This window comes from Parasteatoda tepidariorum, chromosome 2, assembly GCF_982258835.1.
Source record: "Parasteatoda tepidariorum strain Cologne lab strain chromosome 2, Ptep-v5.0, whole genome shotgun sequence".
NCBI classification, from domain to species: Eukaryota; Metazoa; Arthropoda; class Arachnida; order Araneae; family Theridiidae; genus Parasteatoda; species Parasteatoda tepidariorum.
In genome coordinates, this window is record NC_141756.1 from 25364417 (window position 1) to 25386910 (window position 22494).

Consider the following 22494-nt stretch of genomic DNA (forward strand, 5'->3'; position numbering starts at 1 on the left):
AACTCATACTTTAGTCATTAATCTTAAAACACCGTATACTGAAATCATAAATTTTAAATACCTTAATCTCTAACACAAATACTAAAATGCACACTAAAACCAATCTTAAAATGCCCTGTACTGAAATCACATACTTCAAAACATCGTATACCCTTAGTCATAAATCTTAAAATGTCATGAACTTATATCAAAAAGCTCAAAGCTCAATATTATTTCAAAGCGAATCTCAAGTTATTGTAAAAATTTGTAACAAATTTGAATTTGCATTAAAAAACGAGACGCAAAATAAAGTCTTTAATATTTGTTTTGTAATATTTGTAAGATTTAAAAAATACACCACATAAAAATTTTCAACATAACATGCTTTTTCCTTAAAGAAAATATAAATTTAACAAAATAATTTCAAAATTCTATAAATATCAGATTAATATCTTTATTCGTTAAACTGTTACATTATAAACTAAATAATATTTTTCTTAATGGAAAAAATACTTAACGTTTCATTTCTGTTTAACTTTCTTCCTAAAATTACTTAAAAGGTTTTAAGTTTCTATATTTTTTTACGTTTCTGAGCATGAATTTGTCATTATTTCATTATTTATAATTCAGAAGTATTTCCAAGTTCAGTTATTTACTACTTAAGTTTACTAAGTTTAGTTTTGTATTTTTGAAAATTCAAACATTAAGATGTTTATTTCCTTTTAAGTACATTAAGGTATTTTTTTCCTGTTTAAATATTAATTTCTTGTTATTAACAATTTTAAAACTATTTATTTTAATTAGTTACTTTTAAATGCTTCTGATTTTGTTTTTCGTCTATCGCAAGGTATCTCGTATAATGTCCCTAAAATACATAGTTGTCATTTTTGCAGACTTTTTTTATATTTACAGATAAGATTCAGTCCCATTTTTATAATTTCATTTTTATATTGGTTGTCCTAAACCTGAGCGATGAGTAAAATCGATTAAAGAAACATAAAAGCAGCTATAAATGTATGGTTCTCTGCATACTGCTCTGGAAACTAGTAATATACTTATAAAAGTTTAAAAATAGTTAAAAAGTTGCTCAACAGATGGTACTGATAAATAGAAAAACTTTAAAATTATGTTTTCTGCTGCAACTGAACTTCCCTTCCAACTAAAATATTTGCATGACAGTCTGTTTATTTAGTCTACAGACTGTGTCATGTCACGTAGTTGCTGCAAAGGGCGGTAATTTTAACAATAATTAAAACATTAACCAATAGCTTTTTCTAAGTTAGCAGCACCATCTATCAATGAACTTTGCAAATAGTTTTGTAATGTTTTTTTTTTTTTTAGAGAACAGAACAATTTTATTTTTTGTTTTTTCAATTAAGTTTTCAAATTGACTGCCATTTTTTGGTATACCCGATATAAATCGATTAAGTTTTGTTCCCAAACATGCTATTGAATGCAAATACACGTACTTGTAGTATATAAAAAAACGTCTCAAAATGTATATCAAAATACAACAACCAACAGTAGAGATATCTGTATTTCACTAACATCTATCCGAATATATTATTTATTGAAAATATCTCAAAAATGTAGCTAAAAATACTTCTGTTCTTGCATAAATAGTTTCAAATGCTATTTCGTAAAAACTATTGTTGAGATGAAAAAAATTATTGAAAAAATTTATATAAAAAAATGTAGAACAATTACTTGCCACTTAGAAAAAATTTGCCTTCTTCATGAATAGAAATGAAATTTTTGATATCACCCCTAACGACGCTTTTCATTCATTTGCCAATATCTATGGTTACTGCCTTCATAAAAGAGATGTAATTACTGTAAGACAAGCGTAAGCAAGATTTCTTTTATATTCATTAAAAAATTAATATTTTTACGATACTTTAGCACCATCTAAAAACAGTTTGCTTAAAATTAAATTTTATTTTGTTTTTTTAAGAATACTGTGGTAATCTCTGTAATCAAATATGAATCACTTTAAAGCAGTGTTCCCCAACCTTTTTATCATCGCGGGCCTGTCAACATTTGATAATTTTACCGCGGCCCGTTGGGGGGAGGGACGTTGATTGTTTACATTTTAGATTATATTGATTTATTAATTTTAATTTAATTGTATTTAAACATGCCTCCAAAGTAAAATACACTTACACCAGAAAATTAATATAAAGGGATTTAACATTTTAACTTACTAGAACGTTAAATCAATTAATTACGATTGAGACAGAAGATGAAGTTCTTCATTAGTTCCTATGTAAATTTCGCAACGCGCTTTCGTGTTTTATTTATGATATTTACAGTTATGATGATTGATTTTTTTTATTAAATCTAATTGAAAGAGATAATAGTTGCGGTGGTTTTTTTTTCTTTAATTTTAAAAACGTTAAAAAATTTATGTCACTACCCCTTTTGCTTAAATAAGTAAAATTTTAATGGAACACAAATATTTTTAATTTGGGGCATAAACCTAGGATTTTAAATTCAGTTTCTATGAAATGGGCGGTACCGGTACCATTTGGTCCACGGACCGGTACCGGTTGGGGAACACTGCACTAGATGACAAAGTTTGTATGCCATCCAGATATTATGTTCCAAAAATAAATCAATTTTTATCCAACTGTCATTAGAAATTTCCACACCAGATGACAAAATTTAATATTCTATTCAGATATTTCGTTCAAAAATAAGTAAATTTTATCAATCTGGCATTGAAAAGTTGCACACTGCATGACAAAACTTTGTATGCCATCCAGATATCTTGTTCAAAATGCATAATTTTTTATCAAACTGACATCAGAAATTTGCACACTGCATGACAAAACTTTATATGCCATCCAGATATCTTGTTCAAAATACATAAATTTTTATCAAACTGGCATCAGAAATTTGCACACTGCATGACAACACTTTATATGCCATCCAGATATCTTGTTCAAAATACATAAATTTTTATCAAACTGGCATCAGAAATTTGCACACAGCATGACAAAACTCTGTATGCCATCCAGATATCTTGTTCAAAATACATAAATTTTTATCAAACTGGCATCAGAAATTTGCACACTGCATGACAAAACTTTGTATGCCATCCAGATATCTTGTTCAAAATACATAAATTTTTATCAAACTGGCATCAGAAATTTGTACACTGCATGACAAAACTTTGTATGCCATCCAGATATCTTTTTCAAAATACATAAATTTTTATCAAACTGGCATCAGAAATTTGTACACTGCATGACAAAACTTTGTATGCCATCCAGATATTTTGCTCAAAAATAAATCAATTTTTATAGATCTGGCGTTGGAAATTTGCACACTAGATTACAAAAGCTTATGTTCCATTCAGATATTTCGTTCAAAAATAAATACATTTTTATGTATCTGTTATTGGAAATTTGCACACTAGATGACAAAAGTTCGTATGCCATTCAGATATTTTGCTCAAAAATATATCAATTTTTATCGATCATCTATCGGAGATTTGCACACTGGATGACAAAAGTTTGTATAATATGCATATATTTCGTTCAAAAATAAATCAATTTTTATGGATCTGACATTAGAAATTTATACACTAGATGACGGAAGTTTGTATACCATTCTGATATATCGTTCAAAAATAGATTGTGATCATTTATTATTATTTAAGTGAATATAAAACAAAAAAATTTTCAAAAGATGACGAATCACTATCGGAGGTAGGTGTTTTTAATATTCAGTCCCCTTTAATAGCATACAGCAATCAAATCCTTTTTTCGTTTTGAAACAGCCTTCTTCGCTAATCATTAATAAGGGTTTCATAAAATATTTTACTTACACCTGTTTAATAAGCAAAACTATTAAATGACTGTTGTGAACTTACCAAATTTATTATAACAGTATACCTTGAATTTTGAAGGTTATTCAAAATAACTAGTGGGCTGCGCCCCCTTATCACTGACGCTCGCTAACCCCCAAAAATTGCTACGCAATCTTATATGGTTTGCTTCGCAAGCCAAGCTCGCTTCCCTCGCTACTAACTTAGGTACGTTGCAAATGTACAAAATTCTAACAATTCAAAACAATCATTCAAATCCATATAACAACCTTTTTTTTTAAAATAAAAATTGCATCTTTTTAGTAAGTACTAAGTTATTAAAATAAATTTGTATTCAAATAAATGATATGTAATTCGTTAAACCTATTAGAAATGTACTATAGTATGAAATCTTAAGATAAAATTTCTAAAACTGATGTCTCTTTAAAAAGGTTAAAATTTTGGCTATAATTAAGTCTATTAAAAATTGAAATAAGTGAATTGCAATGGAAAAACCTGCATAAACAAAACATTATGTTTTTAAAAATTAATAATCATGAACGATTCACAACTTTGTTAGAAACATAAGTATAAGTTTTAGAATAATTTCGTGATAAAACAAATAAATTCGTAATATATAAATTCGTGAGAAAAAAAAGCGCTTTCGACAAAATACTAAAATAGAGATCTATCGACAAAGACTACTCACTTCTGCCTAGCTTAATAGTATGAGATTGGTTATTTCAGTTCTCTCTTGTTATTTCAGTTCTCTCTGGTTATTTCAGCTTCCGTTTTTAAAAGCGCTGTATGCTGAGCCACCTCGGCTAGATTTGGCGTGTGACATTTTTAGCGGCAATCATTGGTCGATTTTCTAGCGTTGCCATTCGGGGAGCTGTTATGAGGGTTTTTTTTGTCACCGTGTAAGAGAAATATATATATAGATGGGTGCAAAGCAAAATTGCTTATGTTCACTAATAGCTATTATACTATTTACTAGTCAAAATTGACTCAAGATAAATATTAAATATTTAAATACAAATATTTAATTTAAAGAAATGAATGTTGGATGCGAGAAGAAGGGTCACAAGCGTAAGCAAACAAAATTCTCTACAGTACATATATTTTAAGTAAACAATTTCAATTTTCGTTCAAAAAACTGCTTTATGCTAAGAAGCAACAATTGCTGCGAAGCAATCATTGGAGTTATTGCGCAGCAGCGAACAAGGATCTAGTAGTAAGAAAGTTAAAATTTTGACCAATCATTATCGATATTCGTCAAACATGAGACACTATTAAAAACACCAGCTTAGTTTCGGAGAGTAACTAATGCATTTCTAAATTGCCTTCAACTTCGCTCCAGTTTTAAATACAAATTTGGTGTGATGATTTCAACATCGCTTTCAGGTGAGACTGACTTCAATAAACATTCGTCGAATTTTTGTATATTTTTATTTCTTCCTTCTATATCAACATGGGATCTTAAATAAATTTACTTTCTTGTAATTTCTGGTAAATTAGGAAAGAACAATGTTTCTAGCAATGTTAAACGAAGATTTTCTTTCATCTCTAATGTCATTCATTGCGTGTAGTTAACTGATTAGCATGATGTACGTGAACCATCCGGAGAAAAAAACTTTATTTTTGTGACTCAACAGTATTATTACGCTGAAATAAGCCATTTATTCTTCTGTATAATAAAACCATTGTGAACATGCATGTCTCCCATTGTTTAGTGATTCACCTGCGACCTTCTTTTCTAAAGAAAGATGGAAATAATTCAAATTATTGTTAAGCCTTGCATAACTTTCCCTCATATGATACTTTTTTTAGTCATCCATATTTGTACGAAAAAAAGGTATTATATGGTAAACTTTGACACTCAATTACTCCCCCCTCCAGTGTGATGTTGCTTGCTCATGATACAGCAGCTCACAGTCTGAAAAATAAAAACGCATTAAAATTATTAAATATGAGATAAAGTATTAAATATGAGATAAAGTATTAAATATGGCAACAACAACAAAAACAACAAACTTGGCGAGTGGCAAGGTCTTGCTTATCTTTATAAATTATGCTTATCTTAATATTACTTTATGCATTATCTTTATACATTGCATATTTCATACATTTAGGGGTGCCAATAATGGGAAACCATCTAAAGATTAAGCAGAATGCAAAGATATGATGATTTTACCTCAAGCGTACTTATTGTTTTCGATTTTAGTTAGATTAAGGACTGCTTCAAACATGCATGAAAAAATATTTGGTTTGTCGTTTTTTCTGCTCGATTCTTTTTCTCTAGCAGCTGTGGCTCTGAGAATAGAGCGCTTGCCTCCCAATGAGGTGAAGGTTCGAATCCCATTAATAGCTCAATGATATGAATTCTGATTCCGGCTAGCACCTAATATTGTGCTGACGTAAACTATTCTCTATGGTTGATGGATTATGCTTTAGAATCTCCTTACAGTCACTCTGAACATGGGATGTTTACTCTTTTTTCTCTCTCTATGCAATACAAATGGAAGTTAGTTTCATAAAAAAAATTCCCCTACAAGGGCTACCTTGTGCCAATGCATGATTCAGGAGTTTCGTTGTCTTCAAGGTTGGGTTCAAAATTATAAGGATACAAAATGGAAGATGGATAGTTGATCATTGATGGATCTAGAAGTTCTAAATGAAGCCTGCACACCTACGTCACTTTTGATTCAACTACTGGCCATTGCTGGATTGATTTGACTCCGGTGAAGGGATACATTGGATATCAACATGGCAAGTTGAGAAATGCGAAACTCTTAGTAATCATAAGCTAATCACCATGATCCTTAGTTTAGAAGGACAAGGAATTGCACCTTCTACTCAAATTAAATGTGCAGATTTAAACGTATTCCAACTATGTATTGGAATTAAAAAAATTGCCATACAATCTCTGGAGGTATTGGATAAAATAAATATATAACAGAAGCTTGATATTTTTATCTCAAGAACCATGAAATAAATCACACTATGCGAGAAGTTTAAGTAAAACTTATGCAAGACCTATGAAAAAAGCCCTAATTTGTGGAACCAAGACTTGTCTACAAAAAAACGGCAGAGAACAAAATGCGCATTCTATAAAAATAAAAAGAACAAGATAAGATAGAAGGAAGATTTCAACAAGTAAAAAATGACGTAAAAGCAATAAAGCTTCAGGTTAAGACGAAAATCTTATTCGAAGTTATTACTTATTTTCTTATGCATCTTATCTTATTAGAAGTTTTCTTTCCAATAGGAAAATCATGTTCACAGATATGACAAACTCATGGGATACCTCTTAATTTCGCGTCCGAATTTCTCTAGCTATCCGAAATGCAGCAACTCAGCGTAGTACGGAGTCAGTATGTAGTTAGAAATTTCTTGCAGGAATATTCAGCCATGCAGCCTTAACAGATGCTGCAAAAGTGTTGCGGGGGCAGAATTTTGTGCACGAACTGATATCTCCTTTATATCCCATAAATGTTCAATGGGATTTATTTCGGACAATCTAGGTGGCCAAACCATTCGCTGGAATTGTCCAGAATTCTCCTCAAGCCTGTCGCGAACACTTAATGGCAGGTGACATGGTGCATTGTCGATAAAAATTCCATCATTGTTCGGGTACATGAAATCCATGAATGGCGCAAGTGACCATCAAGTATCTGAACATAACCATTTATAGTCAATGATCGGTGCAATTAGACCACACGGTCGTGTCCTTGCCATGAAAAAACAGCCCACACCATTATGGAGGTACCACTAGATTGCATCGTTCTTTGTTGATTTGTGCCCATGGCTTCGTGGGATCTACCCCAAGCTTGAACTCTCTCATCATCTGTGAACAGCAGACTCGTCTAACCAACCTACAGTTTTCCAGTTGTCCAGGGCCTAACCAATGTCCAGGAGAGGCACTGGACGTAATGTCGTGCTGTTATAAAGACATTCAAATCGATCTTCTGCTGTCATATCCCATTACAGCCGAATTTCGTCACTTTGTCCTAACTGACAGGTCTCGCATCAATGTTTGCAGCTATTTCACGCAAAGTCACTTGTTTGTTAACATTGACAGTTCCACGCACACGTCGGTGGTCTCGATTATTAAATGCAGGTGTTCGGCCATTAAGTTGCTCATGGTGATAGGCTATGCCTGAAATTAGGTATTCTCGAAACTCTTAAGACTGTAGATCTAGGAATGTTGAATTCTCTCACAATATCAGAAATAGAATGTCCCATGCGTCTAAACCTAACTACCATTTACGTTTAAAGTCTGTTAATTTTCGTCTTGAGGTCATAATTACATCGGAAACATTCTCAGATAAATAATTTGAACACAAATAAAAGTCCTACTAATGCACCACCCATATATGCATTTTGTACGCGATACTATTCCCCTCTGCATATTTGAATATTGCTATTGTATGACTTTCGTCATCACAGTGCATATAATTGGTAATGAATTATATACTTGGCCCTATATAATTGGCCCTATAAAATGGTATATTTGAAACCTATTAAAAGTGCATTAATTACCATGATATGATGCTCAGTACCAAAACTATCCATCATTGGTGTCAATAATAGCATGGCGACTTTTTGCAGTACCTCATAACGAAATAGTTCTATTTCTCCATAAATTTTGCTTTCAGTGCAAAACTTTTTTTATTTCTATCACCACTGATTTTAAATTATGGAGTTTTATAAAAACACGTTTTAAAAGCATAATGGAAATTAATACGATGGTTTCAAATATCCTAAGAAATATTAATTTAGAAATGTAATTTGCTTAAGCTACCACGATTATGTTAATCATTCAGATAACCTTGCATAGCAAAAAAAAATATAATTAAGTATAACAGAACTCACAAATTACATCTTTTTTGATTAAAGATGTAACATAGCAAATAATGATCTATATATATATTTCTCTTACACGGCGACAAAAAAAGTCTCATTACAACTCCCCGAATGGCAACGCTAGAAAATCGACCAATTATTGCCGCTAAAAATGTCACATGCCAAATCTAACTGAAATGGCTCAACATATAGGGCTTTTAAAAACGGAAACTGAAATAACAATTCAGCTGCGGCAATCTCATACTATTAAGCTAGGCAGAAGTAAGTAGTCTTTGTCGATAGATCTCTATTTTAGTATTTTGTCGAAAGCGCTTTTTTTCACGAATTTATATATTACGAATTTATTTGACGATTTTGGATTTATATCACGAATTTATTTGTTTTATTATTGTTATTAGTTATTCATTGAAAAATTAGTCTCAGTCAATGATCTCTATTTGAATTCAAATTTATTTTAATGATTTAGTATTTACTAAAAAGATGTAATTTTTTTTTTTTAAAGTTTTTATATGGATTTGAATGATTGTTTTGAATTCTTAGAATTTTGTGCATTTGCAATGTACCTCATCTTATATGGTTTGCTTCGCAAACCATATAAGATGAGGCGAGCGTTAGCGAGCAGGCGATTGGCGAGCAGGTTAGCGAGCAGGCGATTGGCAAGCGTTAGCGAGCAGGGGGCGCAGTCCACTAGTATATTTAAAATATTCGAAAAATTGAATCGTCTATAGCTTATTTTAAAACACTCACTTCGCTGAGAAAATTCCATTTCTTAACTGTTTCTGAATTTAAAATATAATTAAAAAGTTTTATTAAATTTTACTCATTTAAATTAATTTTGAATCTCGCATTCTTAGAGTTTACGGTATACCCTCAATCCGGTTTACACGCATTCAGACACAGAAACTATATATTTTGTTATATGTATAGATTATTTTTTGCCCTTCTTGGTAGATTTACGTTATTAGATTAATCAAAACACATTTTTAAATAAAAAAAAAGGCTAACTGTATTATTCAGCATTATCTTGCATAATTCTGTTTCTCAAGATACTGAAAATTAACCACAGTCAAGCTACTGTACGTAAAAATTTCGAAGGGCTATAAGAAATCTATTATAGAAATGCTAAGTATTGGAGTTAATTATATAAGGACGAATTTTTTATGGTACCTCTTAACGAATAAGTACATTTTCTCCATCAATTTAGCTTTTTAGTACACAGCTCATTTTTTTTATTTCAATTAGTACCTATTACAAAAAATAATTAAGCACCATTTATATCAATATTAGTTTATAGCTTTTTAATGTTCTCCTAAACGAATTCGTACCATTTTTTATTAGCTTTCCTTTTTAGCTCATGGCTCGTTTTTTACTTCAAATTGTAACTATTACCAAAATAATTATCATTGACGTCAGTAATAATATCGCTGTTTTATTACTTTCTTTTCAACGAATTAATACTATTTTCCCCTTGATTTTTCCTTTCAGTTCAAAACTTTTTTCTTAATTCAAATTATTGCTGATTTTAAATTATTTAGTTTTGTAAAAACTCGTTTTAAAAGCATAACAATAAACAGAATAAGCACGTGGCTTCAAATAGCTTTAAAAACAATTAATCAGGGGACGAAGTCTGCTTATGCTAGACGTTGATCTTAGATAATCTGGTATAATGAATAAAAAATAATTAAGTTAAATAATGCAGAATGCGGCACAAACTTTTTTTAATTAGAGCAATGAGCTTATTGGTGTACCCTTTCATAGATGAGGGTTGACATGGTCGATAAAACAACTCACTCCCCACATTGGTGACCTTCGGACGTGATGTGAACATGCCTACGTTGTCAGAAACACCCACTTCGATATGAACACGCCTACCTAGACAGTAACGCCTATTCGATGGATGGTCCACATTGAACAGTTGACTTGCTACTTGTGACTGCGACATCACGCTATTGCTGCTCAGTTTCAATCACACACAACGTATACACTCGACTGCTAAAGGCAACACAGAAGCGACTACGACCGTGAACTTAATACAGCTCTCCCGATCAGTAAAAAAAGTTCGGTGATTTAATACTGCTCTCCCAACTTCGGACAAAAACAGCATCGACTCAACTAGTGGTATCCATACTTCGAATTCTATCACAGCTATAATTCTGGTGGGGGAGTAGTGTAGCGTATCTACAACTACAAAAATACAACCACAATTCACTAATATATACGACATGTTCACTCGACTCTATGTTGGGGTACCTTTTCATAGATGAAGGTTGACATGGTCGAATATCTACGGTTCCCACAAGCTAACAAACACTGGTGTTGTCTTTAAAATATTTGGCAAGACTGGATCGTGTATGGCTTAGTTTGAAACAATGGCTTCTGCTAAGCCAGTGAGAAAAGTCCATTTCTAAAGTGTCACGAATTTAAAAATCGGATTAAAATTCGAAAATCCTGCTTCGTAAAAAGCTTGTAATTGTACTCATTCAACTTCTTGTTGAATTTCGTATTCTTAGAGTCTACCGTCCATCCGCTTTAAAGACACACATACACAATCAAATCCTTTATTTTATTGTCTGCGAAGATGGTCGAAAAATTTTGAGTTGTAAAGTATACAATTTTTTGCATCGTTTTAAAGAATATTATTTCGTATGGCACAATACAAGATTTGAACAAAACCGGTTGAATAGTTCCTGAGAAATCAAATTCTTCACCATCTGACTTTTTTGAAATTCAATTTCTCAGGAACAATTCAATCGATTTCGCTCAAGTTTAGTGTTTTACCAAATAAAATTACACGCTTTAAAATGATGTAAAATATTTTATTACTTACAATTCAAAATTTTTCCTACTGTTATTGAATAAAATAACGAAAAATAATAAATACTTATTAAAAAAAAATTTTTCCATGGACTAATCTTTGGATAAACGAATTTGCAATTCTTGTTTCGAATATGCAATTTCTTACACCATTTTAAAGAATGCAATTTTACATGACGAAATGCAAAATTTGAATGAAATTCATACAATAGTTCCTGAGAAAATTCGAATTTTTTAAAATTTGATTTCTTGGGAACTGTCCAAAATGTCAAAATTCGAATGCGTCGAAAAAATGTACGCTTATTCAGAGAACGTACATTTTTTCGTCTGATTTCGTAATTCAAAATATTATCTGCTATATCTGCTAATATTGTAATATTGAGTCCTAAAACGTGAAAATCCGATCATCTCATCAAAACTTATACAGGGTAGACTGTTTCTTATTTTACGCACTGTTTATAAATCGTTTCGCTCAATCACATCACAGACTAGCCCATAGACCGGCGATAGGCGACTAAATAAATTTTGATAATTATGATGATGACTAGCCTAAGTACCTTTTTACCCAGAATTGTGACGAATTATGATATGATATATATTCATCCTTTTCTTTAGAATATTAGTTTATATTAGATTGGTGGAAATCAAAATCAAAAGGCTCACAGTATTTTCCGAAATCAGCTTAAAAAATATTTCTGTCATAAACAAATATTGATTTTTAAACACATCTTTTTTGTCACAGACATTATGTAAAGTCACGAAAATTTGCAATTTTATATTTAATGAGGAACTGAAAAATAGTTTTTTTAAAGAGGAGGCGTAGGTGAGGAAGGTACGGCAGCATAAGTACTTGATAATAAAAACTTCGTTTGCTACAAAAACGTCTGAAGATTGCAAAAATTTGATAGCCAAATTTAGATTAAATTTAGATAGCCAAATTTAGATTAAATCTAAATTTGGATGACATACCTTGTACGCGTTATTTTTAATCCTGAGACTAAGAGGGAATAATAATTTGCTTATGGAATGCGAGAGCTATATATGTGAGATTTTCTAACATTTATATTAAAAAACGCAGTTTCTTTTTTCAAGTTGTTTCTTCCAAAAATCATTTTGATAAAAATGCTTCATTTTTGCTTTTTTAAGGAAATTACTTTTTATTATGAAAAACAAACATTTATTTGGAGCAGCTGGTCGAAATTGGTGGGTAGATTTATAAAAGTTAAAAACTCCTACTGTTAAAAAGCAATAAAATAATGTTTGAAAAAAAATTATTTGTATTTAATCAGTTGCACACTAATTCAAAGAGGAAAAAAAATATACTTATTTAAGCTAAATTTTTCCTCATATTTCTTAGTTCGAACTGAAATTCCTTGTGAAAATGTTAGCAACGAATAAATTAATTTGCATTTTCCTTTCAACAGTTGTATACTGCAGCGCCTTTAATTTGTTTGAAAGTGCACGTAAACAACTAGTATTAACTGCTCTAACTACCCTGATGAAATGTTCCCTACACCAATATTGCGACTGTGGTAGAATTTTACTATACTTTATTAACACAGTATTTTTACTGCCGTGAGGATTGTTTTTATTAGAATTTTATATATGTTGTAGACTAATTATAAAATCTGACCCTTTGTAAAATGTCACCGACGTTTTCCGAAGTGCTACACCGATTACAAAATCTAATGTATTTTCTAAGCTGTCTGATATTGTTAGACTTATTACAGTCAGTTTATATGCATTTAGTCTAATTAGAAAATTTGCAAAAAATTAACCAGTTTTAATCATGAAAACGGCCTAAATTAAATCAGACTGATTAAGCAATTATTGATTGATTTTTTAATTATCCTAAAAGTTTGAGAGTTCTTTGTAATAAGCATAAAAAAGTATAAGGGTGATTTAATCCCCCCCCCCCGTTAAACAGCGAACCCAATGTTGAGTTTCAATTCCGTTTAAACATTGGTTTGAACATCCGGAAATTTTGATCCCGATCCAGAAGACAAGGTAACTCTTAGATAGAGTATTGGGAGAAATTTGCGTTTGTGGAGGTCTATTTATGGTTTAACAAAATAGCCTTTGCATTACATGGAGAGGAAAACCACGAAATCCTCCCATGATCAGCCTGGCGGTAAGGGGACTCTAACCCATTATCCGTCTACCACTGAGTATATTTTTCGTCAGAACAACAGTCTGTGCAGGCAGTGTGCGGAATTCGCTATCAAACAACCGGTATCGTTGAGATTTGAACCCAGGCAACCTCATTGGGATTCAAGCGCTCTATCTGTGAGTTAGTACGGCTCAGTATGAGGATCATTAGAAAATATCGGAAAATATTTGCCTGTTAGATTGCAAAATTATATCGGCTGTTTAAAACGAATGGAATTATTCAATTAGCCAATGACGCATATGTTTCTTACACTATACCACGAATGTATGTAAAATAGTCAAAAATACTTTTATATTTTTTAATATTGTAGAAGTAGCAGACGAAGAAAAAGAGTGTTGGGACCTCTTCAATCCACATGTAAGATGGAATTTAGTTATTTGATTTTTTAAATTTTTGATGTGTCATAATACTTTTAGCGATAATTTTTGAATTTTTGATGGTTATTATAACATACAATGCCCCGCTTTAAAATAGTTTTTCTGTTATTTTAAAGTTTGGAATTTAAAACCTAGTTTTTAAAAGCTCGACTCATAAGTTTTCGCTTAGATAATACTTTTATAATACTCTTTGTATATAATACTTTAATACTTTTGCTTAGATAATACTCTATACTCTTTGTAAATAGAACAGCACCTCAAAATTACGCAATTTTTCCACTCTCCACATATTCCCCCGCAATATAATCATGGTATCGCCAAATCTTGCTTTTTTCCTCGACAGTATTTTTCAGTTACAAGTTGAAATATAGGCAAAAGGGAAGACTTGCTGAAATTATTGTAGCAGGGAGACGAAAAGTATATAAATATGCGCATTTATGTTTTTTCTTTACATATTTGCATTCGTTAAACGAAGAATTTTAAAAGTTTTGTTTCCTCTGTCAAAAATAAATTTATTGCTAAAATTTCCAAAAATGTTAACGTCTATGTCTTTACATTCAACAATGTCTCAAAAAAATAATCAGAAATCGAAATACGTGTTTCTAAAAAGGTGAAATGAGCTAGTAAAATAAACTTGTTTTTTTTTTAAGATATCCAAATGGTTTCGGAACAATTTTTTTTCAAAAAAATTTAATTAGAATTTTTATTTCGTGTTTGGTAATCAGGAGTCTTTAAATAAATCTAAAGTTAAAATTAAAAATTTTGAACTTTTTTTTCAAAATTATAAAGGAAAATTCGAGTTTAAAAAATATTTTTCATGTTACGCTTGCAGTTCTACAACAAATTGTGATGTATAAATTTCAGAATAATTTTTTTCTACATCAATAATGTGATTACCTGTGTTCCAAACTAAAATCATAAAAAAAAATTCAAAAAGACAACTAAATGGAACTTAAAAAAAATTCGAACATTCTTTCTTAAAACTTGATAGGAATATCAAATCCAAACTTTGACCTTAGATGTAATATGTGTCAGCTTAAAGCATTTTTTTCCAAAACAACGTTTTTCAGAAAGTACATTTTAAATGCAAGAAAAACTTGAAACATATAAAAATACTAACAACAAAAAAATTAATTCGAAAATTAATTTCCGAAAATTATTAGTCTTCAGAAATATAATTTATCCAAATGAAAGGATTAAAATACTCAAACCTAACAAAAAACATTTTGGTTTTGATTTCGTGAGTTTCTGTTAGGTCGGTCAAAACAACAATATGGACAAAACAACTATAACTTTATTTTTAAACTAGGGGGCTAAGCCCCCTAGTTTAAAAATAAGCAAACGTGAGCAAACGTGAATAAGTTTGCAAGCAACCAATTAGTTAAAATGTATGAATGTTACTGTGAACAGCCGGAAACAAAGAATGTCGATTTTCACCGGTAAACGTCTGCAATCACATATTCGCTTTAGCGAATATCCGAAATATTTGTCGTTTCAGATTTGATACTAATTTATTCGTTGATATTATTATATTTATTATAGATTTTAATATCTGCTGAGGACAGATTGGGAGAAATATCAGTGTTCGGAGTACTGGTTAAATGCATGCTGGGCAGTATTACTTGATTTTAAAAAACATTCATGTGGGGCATACCGGGCACATACAGACCAGTTAGTGGAACTGAACCTTAAAAGACATTGATGCAGGGCATACCGGGCAGTGGCACTTAACTGGACCTAGTACATATTTCGGGCATTTACCGAAACGACTATGTGATTGTCAACATTTATGGGAGAAATCAACAACCATCAATTTCGGTCAATCACAGTAACTGTAAAGATCCGACCCTGAACTGAGTTTTCTTCGTGTGTAGTTTAACTTTAAGTGAAATTATCATTATTATTTTTTTTTCACATGACTACAAGAAAAGTTATATTTCAGGCATGGGAATTCTTTAAAAACATGGTGAATACTTCGTGTAATGTGAACTTGCCGGAGTGTGAACCTGGAAAGACGAGATTTGAATGTTTAAAGCCATACATAAGCATTGATACAGTCCAAGAGAAATTAGTAAGGGATTTTGAACTATTATTTCTAAGAAATTTTGAAAACATTTTTGTGAAATTGACACATTTTGTGACAGATTCACGTCTTTGCGGGGTCACGGAGTGACTTTGTTCAGGCATAGATATGCCACGCAGTCGTCACACCTTGATGTCATTGCAACATTAAATGTCTCCTTGTGGTCTCATGTTAACGTTTGGGTGACATCAGAATGTCACGTCACGATTATCCGGCATAGAGACCTTTTTTGTATTGGCTTTGCAATTAGTATACGTGAACCATTTTTAACCATTTACAACTAGCATAGTCTCAAAACCGTAAAAGAGAAATTTAACTGGACATAAGAGCTAGGCATTTCGTTATGCAATGGGAATTGTAGAGTGCAGGACACAAAGTGTGGAGTTCAGGAAACTGAAAACTCTTCATGTATTTAAGGAAATGGTGGAAATATTGGGGTGTCAACGCTGGTACTCGAACCTTAGTTCTGTTGGTCATGAGATTGACAGATTAGACCTCTCGTCTATAATAGGTACTGTGGTGTGATCATGGGATCACCACAATGTTTACTTTTCCTACTGGGCTGTCTCCAACAGGAGCGCCCTCTTCATTGCCTTTGCAGGGTCTCTAGGGCTCGACTCCAAGCTCGTGTTTAGAGATTCTCGCAACCGCTAGGGAGGGGACGCTATCTTTTGGAGATAGACCAGTATTCACCGTGTAATTCAAGTGAGTGGTTTCTTTTTTTAGAGCAGCGTCTTTTTTTGTGTTTTCCCCCTGTGTGCTCTAGAGTTTAATCTTTGATTTTTACCGTTATAAGTTTCTGCAACCTTATCTTCTAATTATTTGATGCATCACGCAATTCTACAAGAAAGCAATTATTTCAATATGTTAAATTAATTTCCTATCTACTCCCTGGAGCACACAGGGAGGACCCAGCATCCACGTGGTGGATTTTCACCTTTTGTAAATTGGTGAGTTGTGCACTAGAAATGCATATGATCTAAGAACTAAAATAAACAAAAAATGATAAACTTTTTCTACGAAATCCTGTGGTGTTTTTTCTTGCTCGCAAAGACTAGCCAGCCATCGGCGTAACTTAGAAAGATGATTTGTCGGATATACCGTATGCAGCTTACCATAAATCCAGTAAGATTCATCGCCTTTCCACCTGTCAGATGATTCACATTGTGTATCCTCTTCGAACCTACTGCTACTACTACCCCCGTGGCAGGTACATAGTTGTAAGGAACTAAGTGGCTTCATTAGGTGGGATTAGTTGGTGCGATAAAATTGCGGTTGTTAAACCGTATTAGGTGAAAACAGTTAATAAACTAAAAAATGAATTAAAAAATTAATATTTTTAATATAATTTCTATTTTACTCGTTTCCGTTTTGAAACTTCGCTTGAAAAAAGGTATCTAATATCAAAAAAAAAATCTGGTAGAAAGATGAATTATCAATCATGTCTGATAATCTAAATGATGTGATAAAATATGGCTACTGCTGCTTTTTTTAAGTTTTGGTTATTAAAAGCCTATTATAAATGGCTTTTTTTTAAACTTCTACTTTGAAAAACAATTCATTTTTTTAAGTTTGAAAACAGTTTCGTCAAAGACCAAAAGCAGTTTTGAAAGCGTCCTTTTTTCAATCTTTTCAGACATCGTTCAATTGTCTTCAGGAAATTACAGACATATTTACATCTGAAGTAAGTATTCTCTCTAAAATTGAACACAATCTTTACACATTGAAGAAAAAAGATATTTTAAACATTTACTTATTTCCAGTTTGTCACTGATCCTAAGTCATCCGAAGATGTAGAGAGATTTAAAGTAAGTTGAAATTTACGTTCTTCATCAATAAACTATGAGATTTCCCAAAATTGAGTAGCTTTTTTTTTCAGATGTTGTCTTAAAATTATTTGATCAACAATTCCTTAACGAAATATTGTAAAGGTCAAAACAAAATTCAAAGTATGGTTTTTATTTTATGATGTCTTTCATTCCCAGGTTCACCGAAAGCGAAACAAATAAATTAATTGAAATATTTTAATTGAAAGCGAAACAAATATTTTATTTAAAATCTCTCCTCTCCTCTTCTCCCCTCCAATTGTCGAAGGGGTGGAGTGAAGTAGAAAATACTTAAATGTGCTTCTGTTGCTTTTAACTATTTTTTCACAAATAAACTAATGTTTAATATTTACTCCTACCAACGGTATCCTTTGATACATGTAAAATACAAGACCACCACTTAATCAGAAATTGAGATGTAAAAAGTGCGCAATTTCAGATTCTCTATAAATTTTTTCTGACAAAATTACACCAATACAATTCTGCAATCAGCAGTTTTTAAAAGGTATTGTAAATTGTAGATGTTGTCTGTCTTTAGATTTCTGACAAATATCTTTATTTTATGCAATTAATGCTAAAAGATATTTTTAGTTTCAACCAAATCATCAACGGCTTCTTTCATTTTAGGCTATAAAAAATTAAATTAAAAAAAAATCTGCGGAGCGTGTAGTTTTAAATTACTTACTCATAACTACAAATCATATCATAACTCTTAAGAAGAATTCACAATCCCCCAAATTTCTACCTTTTTTTAAATGTATTGAACTGTCGAGTAATACGACATCATTTAAAGTTTATTAAATACAAAAAATAATAAAAAAACGTAAATCCAATATTTTACCAAAAATTCAAAATGGCGAATGTAGATTCCGTGTAAGTATGTATCTCACATATAAACATACAATTCACCATTATTTTTAGATTTTTTATTCCTTAATTCCTTGCTTATTCTTAGTCTATACTCAATTTGAGCCTCTATATTTACTTACTCAACTTGTATTTAGAAAAATTTTTGTTTTTGCTATTTTCGTTACTACCCAGAAAATAAAAAACCTTTCGATTAAATCTGGGAAGTAAAGACATAAAAATGTCTCCATTTCCCAGGTTCATTAAAAACAATACCTTTTAATTGAGAGCGAAATAAATATTTCATTTAAGTATGTATCTCCTATATTAACATACACTTTTCTGATTTTTCTATTCACTTCTTTCATACGAACACAAAATTAGTTAATACTCAATTTTGTGAGCGAATTGTACTTAGAAAGATTTTCCTTTGTTTTAAGAGGCTATTTTCTTTAGAAGAATGTAAACTTTTCATTGCTTGTAAACTAATTAAAATTTTACAATATTTCAATTTTCATTATAGTTTTCTTTTCAGATATGTTTTAATCCAATGGTTAGTTTTTGCTTGGCACTTCCCTCTTATTGCAAAAGGTAACTAACACTTTTATATTTGTGTAATTTAAAATCTGTTGGGACGATATCGTCATATCCCAAAAAGGCTTTAAAACTCCGCAATCGTAAAAATAAAAAACAGCAAACAATTACAAGCAAAGTAATTTTGGACACATTCAACACGTTCCGTATTCCGTATTCCAACAAGTGCTGCTTAGAGGCTCTAGTATTGCGGTGTAGCAATACGAAGCGCACTACTAACAAATTGAAATTATTGGTTGTACAATAGTTAGTTCGGTCCGTTTTTAAAAAATGGCTCTGCTGTTATGAATGTTATATAGCGACAGCTGGTTTCAGTGGTTTCAGAGAGGTTAAACATCTGTTAATAATATTCAGTTTATATCGCTTTGAGTATCATACAAAAACCTTGTTTTTTACTTTGTTGAATATGTCAAATTTTGTGGTAATGAATCGCCATTTGAGGGAGGTTCTATGTTTCTGCTTTAATTGGAAGAAAAGTGCAGCTGAAGAGCATCGAATGCTTGTAGAAGTTTATGTTGACAATGCTCCATCTGATAAATCATGTAGGGAATGGTTTCGACGTTTCAAGAATGGTTAATGGTGAAAAAAGAATGGAAAATGGTGAATAGTTTTGTATACTATGAGCTGCTACAAGCTGGTGATTCCATTACGGGCGATTGGTATAGGCTACAATTGATTCATTTGAGCCGTGCATTACGAAAAAAAAGACGGAATACTAGCAAAGACATGACAAAGTTATTCTTCTGCATAATAACGGTCAGCCCGATGTCTCAAAAGTCGTTAAAAACTATTTGGAAACGCTCGAGTGGGATATTTTACCGCACCCGCTGTATTCTCTGGACATTGCTCCTTCTGATTACTGGTTGTTCCGACGGATGCAGCATGATTTTGCAGGTCACCAGTTCACTTCTTTCGCAGAAATCGAAAATTGGCTCCTAACTTGGATCGCCTCAAAAGTCGAGACATTTTTTCGAGATGGAATTCGAAAATTGCCTGAGAGGTGGGAAAAAGTAGTAGCCAGCGATAAACAATACTTTGATTAATCTGTTCATTCATTTTGTTCTGAAATAAATGCATTCTTGACCACAAAAAAACGGACCGATCTAATTTGTACTCCCAATAATAAAATTTGATTTTTCATGAAAAGTAAATTTTGAATGTATTTTCAGTAATTCCGTAAAACAATTTTAAATTATTTAGTTTTATTTCTGTTTTATTCTTTCTGTCATCGATAACTTACATTCCCTGAATGAAACATTCAGAATCAGCCATCGATGGCTGACGCAGCCTAGACAGAACGTTCAGAATTTGCCCCCGATAACTAACTCAGCCTGGAGTCACCGGTGACAGACCAATACCTCCTAGAAAAGAGAAGGCCTTAAAGCAGGTTACCATTAACAAGAAATTTGATCCTTTAGTAGTCCAAACGTAGTGACATCTTTATTTCTTATTTTTCTCCCTCGCTCAGTTTACGTTCGTTACGTCGGACTACTAAATTGATCCGTGCTGAGGCCTTCTCTTTTCTAGGAGGTGGACTGACGTGGTCTAGGCTAAACATTCAGATCCAGTCACCGATGACTGACGTGGTCTAGACGGAACGTTGAGAATCAATCACCGATGACTGACTCGGCTTAAATGGGAAGTTCAAAATCAGTCACCGATGACTGATGCGGCCTAGACGGAGCGTTTATTATCAGTCACCGATGACTGGTGCGGCGTTGAAGGAATGTTCAGAATGGAAGCAGAACTCGACGTATTCAAGGCTGTATAGTCATCAAGAAACTTACCGAATAAAATTAAAGCCTCCATTGATTTTCTGGTGAAGTTGTCTTTATTTTTCATGTGACTCCAAATGATGAATGAATAAAAAGCTTCAATAGAAAAACCTATATTTTCAATGTGTTCTGGATAATAATCACTCCATAAATACAAAAAGAAATTTATTCGTCAAAAGATCGAATGATTTTTAATTTGATGGGTTTGACGTAATACAAATAATAAGCTACATTTTCAAAATTTTTAGAAGAGGATTTTTGATTGAAACATGATATACATGAAGGAAATAAGATGTTTCTGTGAATCAATCGTCATCTACCTAAATTAAGCAAACTTGCGAAGTACTTGCCAGAAAACCATACTAAGGAGACATTTCACAAAAATATTCCTTCTTGAAAAAGTGTGGCTTACCACTTCCTTGCCACCAAGACATTTTTTGTCTTTACCCACTCAAAGCTATTAAACTAAATAGCAAATTTTAATATTCAAGTTATGATTTATACTAAAAATAATTATAATTTTTTTTTTGCCAAAATGTGCCAAAGAATAATTTTTAAGCAAAAAATAATAAACACTCTTTTATCAAGCAGAATATAAAATACTAGCCTTGTTTTTCTTTTTCAGTGATTTGGGATGATAGAAAAAGGGGAAAATGAAAGGAATTCAGGTGCCTTAGCATGAAAGAGAAAGAAAAAAATATATAAAATTTTGAAAGAATAATAAATGAATTATGTAATTTAAAGCCTCAATAAAGAATTTATTAAATATTAGAGCAATGTCTACAATGCATCAATGTATTTTCCACCTTACCTCACACACTGTATGAATATATCCAAGTTATGCATTAATTAACATTTTATAGTTTTCTCTTTACTACTATGCGAAATATACTTTCCTCTAAATGTCACTCCTTAATAGGTGGAGTAACATTTAGAAAAAATATGTTAAATCACTCCAACATAAGTTAAATCTCTTCAACGCTTCTTATGTTCAATAAATGTGTATAATAAATTTATAAATAATTAATTTCTTGAAGAGAGATGCTGCTTGGTGTTGTACTCCCAAATTTCGAATTTTGAAATTTTGAAAGATGCTTGAATTTCTAAACCCATTTAAAAATATTTAATCCTAAATTGCAATGCAAGTGGTGTCAGAGCAATTTTGAAACGGCCAGATGTTTCAGGTGTTTTACATCCATTCTCATTCCTTAAGAGACTATGAAAAAAATTATATTATCACCTAATTTAAATGTCTTGCTATTGTTGATGCATCAAACAAATTCCATCATTATTTATTTGGCAATAAATTCTTCAAACATACCATGCAGCATTAGTTTGGCTGATAAATGTAAA

The 22494-nt window shown here is 31.7% G+C and overlaps 1 long non-coding RNA gene across 1 annotated transcript; it reads left to right on the plus strand.

Annotated features, from left to right (window-relative positions):
* Positions 1-15962: 15962 nt before the first annotated feature.
* Positions 15963-21890, plus strand: LOC147814858 (uncharacterized). Its single transcript, XR_015430750.1, has 5 exons — positions 15963-16088; positions 17737-17784; positions 17864-17908; positions 19308-19363; positions 21767-21890. It is a non-coding gene; the product is annotated as an uncharacterized LOC147814858 (long non-coding RNA).
* The last annotated feature ends 604 nt before the right edge of the window (positions 21891-22494 follow it).